Genomic DNA, 4,868 nt, shown 5'->3' on the forward strand with positions numbered 1-4,868 from the left:
AATACAAATATATGATATGTGTATCTGTCTATGTATATATAGATAGACTTCAGCACCCCCAAACTGCCCCCAGGTGTAAGGGCAAAAGCACCACAGAGGCAGCTCAGGTTGGGCCGAAGCTGAGGTACGTTGGCTGCCCTCACATAGATGCAGTGGCTGTAGGGGCCAGAGACCTTTGTGTAAACATAGGAGGACATGGTGACTGCTGAGTCTGTGGGCATGGCCAGCGCCTGCTGGGTGGGGACGTCAAATCCCCTCTTCTCCTTCTACTGGGGCTCTGATGCCATGGCACTGCCCCACTTGCACTTCTTCCCATACAGCTTGACCTCCTGCTGGCCCAGGCCCAGCCGGGCAGCCTCCGCCACCCACTCCCGTGCCCTCTTTGCCAGCTGCTTCATCTTCGCTTCCCAGAGGGCCAGTCGGTGATTGGGCTGGTTGAGGTTTTTGTGCTGGTAGAAGACCAGCGAGATGCGAGTGGGGTGGCAGTGGTTGGGTTTCTTCTAAATTAAATAGGTTAACTTATTTGACAGGCATAAAAGCATTTAAAAAAGCATAACGCAATCCAATTATAGTGAGCATAATGTAGTCAGGAGTGGAATTTAACATTATGCAGACATTTTCTAAATAAAAGCTTCCTGTAGAACAACTATATATAAACATGGGTAAGTCCAGATTAGATCTGTGGAATCTTTTTGAAATTTAGAGTCTGAAACACATTTTTTAGGTAGGCACCAAGTTATCCTAACAATTTTTTACATTGGTTATTTTGACATATTTTTCATCAGGTACTCTACTCAACATGTCGTTTGCCAGGACAAAAAAAAAAAAAAATCCCCCCAAACCAAAACAGCACTCCAGATCCTGTATGCTTAAATATATCATTCTCATTGGAAGTGCTATCAGCATAGTCTTTGCAACTAGCCCAAAGCATGTATTTAAGAAGTTTTTATAAATTGTTCGTGATGTTCATATGTTTTATTCTTATGCCAACAGTATTCTGATGAACTCAGCATCGTGCTTTATGCAAGAATGTAAACCTCACAATAATCACCATACAGCTTCTAAGACTTGCGGGAGAATAAACTAGGATGGTTCACAGATATATGATGAAATCCACAGTGTTGGAGTTATAAATGTTTCAAGCGGCCCACACTAGAAGAGAAGCCCAAACCACCATTCGAAAAATGAAATACGATATGATCCAAGGTGTATCCTGAAAGTTTTGTGTCAACTCTCTGTCTGAATTGTGAGGATTGATCTTCAGTTCAGTTCAGCCAGCAGAAACTGACTGTGCAAGTTTCCTTTGTATTTATTGTATAGACTATGTACCTTCCAGAAGGTTCCTTTAGTGCTAAACTATTGTACCTTTTGTCCCAGCAATTTGAGGGCGTGCAAATTCAACAAAGTCATCAATAAGAATAGGACATGCTCCTTCTTAATCATAATTAGACATGTCATCTTCAATCATTGTACTGAAGTCTGAAAGAAGGTTCCAAGTATCGTTTGGTATTGATGGTTTATGATGTTCCAACAAAAATTTATTCCATAAGTCTAAGAATTTAAATCTTCCATTAAGCACTAAGTTTCAGTAGGCAATGGCCATTTCTAGATCTAATCCTTTTGAGATCTGTCCTGGATTCTTTGAAAAATTAAAAGTAAACTGTAAAAATTTTAAGGTAAAAATCCTTAAATTGGGGCGGCGCCTGTGGCTCAAGGAGCAGGGTGCCGGTCCCATATGCCGGAGGTGGCAGGTTCAAACCCAGCCCCGGCCAAAAAAAAAAAAAAAAAGATTATAAAAATCCTTAAATTGTCCTGGTTTTTTCAATTCTTGTTCCGTCTTGGGTATCTGGGCCTTTAGTTTTTCTATGCTGTCACATCCTAATTCTGTCATGCTGTCCATGAACTCCTGCTTGGAGAACTCACACTGTGTTGCTGATCTGAACTTCCATGCAATGATCAATACACTAATGCCAGCGGGATCGAGTGTCACAGAATTGACAGAATTGTTATCACAGAATTGTTGTATACCATCTATTCCAATTTTATTTTCATCTTGAGGATCTCTGTATCTATTGTATAGTTCTAACTTCTTCCTGTCCAATGATCCTTTTACACCCTCTTGTATATAAAGTTTAGGATTTTGGAAAAAATTATCTGTTGCAACATCTAACTTCTAGTTATTTTGAGACAGACTACTTACTGCTGTTTTTTCACTAGATTGTGTGAAGATCATTAACTGACGAACTTTATACTTCTGCAATGATTTCAACTTGTTCATGTTGGTGTCCTCCAGGCCTCTCCCCTCCTCCTCCGCCTCTGCAGCGAATCTCAGAGTAGTTTTGATTTGCAGGTCTCTGATGATTAAGGATGATGAGCATTTTTTCATTTGTTTGTTAGCCATATTGTCTGTCTTCTGTAGAGAAGGTCTATTTATCTCTCTTGCCCAGTGATATATGTATGGGGTTGTTGGATTTTTTGTTGTTGTTGATTAATTTGAGTTCTGTATAGATCCTCATTCTCAAGTTTTTGTCTGATTCATAATAGGCAAATATTTTTTCCCATTTTGAAAGCTGTCTGTTTGCTCTGGTTGTTTCTTTAGTTGCACAGAAGCTTTTCAGTTTAATTAAGTCCCATTCAGCCTGATGATCTTCCCTTCATAGAAAAAAAGTAATGATGCCCACCCCCAAGAGTATGGCTTGGAGGATTTCAAGAGAAAAAGCCTAAAAATAAAAACCTACCACATATAGCATGTGGCATTTTCTAGGCCCTCAACAAATAAATGTTAGTTCTCCATTTCATCTTTGCTTCCTTAATTCCATCACTGTGATTCCTGTGACATTGACATAATAGCATGACTACCAGAGAGAATGCTTGGAAATGTGACAGCAAACAGAGATAAGTCCACATTTCCATTACATGTGAGTGTCACTGTCACTGTTGTGTGGGGGAGGAGGGAATTGTGTGATGGAGCTGGAAGAGAGGAGAAGCATCATTGCACAGCTTCCTGTTAACTGAGAGGAGATAGGCAAGATATCTTCACTCTATGGCCTGCACTTCATGTGCTTCCCATCCTTTTGTAGTACTTGCCTCTGAAATGGTTCGGATATTTTTCCCCTCTAAAGGTTATGCTGAGATTGGAACCCCAGTATTGGAGGCGGGGCACAGAAGGATGTGTTTGCGTCATTGAGGTGGATCCCTCATGAATGACTTGGTGTCATTCTGTTGATAAGAGCCTTGTACCCTCTTCTCTCTCTTGCTCCCTCTCCAGCCATGGGATGTGCCTGATACCTCTCTGGCTTCTGACTTAATTAGTAGCTCCTTGAAGTACCCACTGGAAGCAGATACTGGCATTTTGCTTCTTGTATAACCTGTAGAACTGAGAGCCAAATTCTTTATAAATTACCCACCTACAGATATTTCCTTTATAGCAGCACAAAACGGCCTAATATCCTCTCTATTCTTTGCGCTTTCTTATCCTCTTCCTCTGCCTTCTGGTGTGACATCAGAGAAGGGTATTTACTCAGTGCCTCGGAAACAGGAGCTGATGGAGAAACACCAAGTTAGATATTGAATCTGTTAGACCAGGGTCCCTTCACAGGGATACTTTAGGTAAGTTACTACTCTTCAACCAAGGTGGTCCTTACAAGAGCCTAACAATACCCAATGTTCCCAACTACCGGGAATACTCTGGAGTGTAACTGTGATCCCATGTGGAGAAACCATCTGAGGATTTAGGTAGGAGGCAAAGACCAGTGCACTTTACAGTAATTACATTAACAGAGACACTCAAGGTGGCTCAGATCCTTGTATTTTCACCATTAAATTAATGGTATTGTAATATAAGCTGTTGAGGTCACAATTTTTCCAAGTGTGGTCCATGGAAAACTTCCTTAACATCCTCAGGGTTTGCTTTTGAAAACAGCAGATATATGGATCCACCATAACTGAATCTAAACTAGGGAAGTGGGTTGGAATTTGTTTACATTTTGAGTTATTTCTCCAGTTGGTTCTGGTACTCAAACAAATTTGAGAAGCCCTGCTGTGGATTTGCAACAAGGTTCATTAAAATATTAAATCCTTTGGTGTCTAATTTCATTGTCTGTTGCCCCTGATACTTAACATTAAATATGTGTCTTCTCTGGTCTGTCAAACAGGTAGCTAAGAAATTTTGATTCAATGATTTCTATGTGAGTGGGCTGAATTGGGCACTGGGATAACAGCACAGAAAACACACGGCAGGCAGGGACCCGGAGTTCTTTTAAAATGGTAAAAGTTGGGGCAGCACCTGTGGCTCAGTGAGTAGGGCTCCGGCCCCATATATGGTGGTTGGCGGGTTGGAACCTGGCCCGGGCCAAACTGCAACAAAAAATAGCTGGGCCTTGTGGCAGGAGCCTGTAGTTCCAGCTATTCGGGAGGCTGATGTAAGAGAATCGCCTAAGTACGAGAGTTGGTGGTTGCTGTGAGCTGTGGTGCCACCACACTCTATTGAGGGCAAAAAAGTAAGACTGTTTCTAAAAAAAAAAAAATAATAAAATAAAATGGTAAAACTGGTATCAAAGAGTAAAACAATCAATAAACTGGGCAATGTTACATGAGACTTTGTGCTTTGAAGAAAATAAGTATGCATAGTAGAATGTGGCAGGGATAGGGATTATCATAGACAGGGCTATCCATGAGTCTCTCTGAAAGTGTGGTTTGAGCTGTGTCCTGAAGGACAAGAAGAAGCCAGACCTGGACAGGAGATTTTATCAGTATCTCTGTGCTGTGAGTGGACACCAATTGATCCAGGAGCCGAGGAGAAACTGGAGTGACTGGAGCCTGGCAGATTATGTGCAGGCAGATGGGAGGTGAGTTTCAAAGGGCAGACA

At 41.4% G+C, this 4,868-nt stretch overlaps 1 pseudogene; it reads right to left on the bottom strand.

The window, feature by feature from the left end:
* Nucleotides 1-1,351: 1,351 nt before the first annotated feature.
* On the bottom strand, nucleotides 1,352-2,287 carry LOC128577973 (DCN1-like protein 1; annotated as a pseudogene).
* Between the last annotated feature and the right edge of the window lie 2,581 nt (nucleotides 2,288-4,868).

Source organism: Nycticebus coucang, chromosome X, assembly GCF_027406575.1.
Source record: "Nycticebus coucang isolate mNycCou1 chromosome X, mNycCou1.pri, whole genome shotgun sequence".
Classification (NCBI taxonomy): domain Eukaryota; kingdom Metazoa; phylum Chordata; class Mammalia; order Primates; family Lorisidae; genus Nycticebus; species Nycticebus coucang.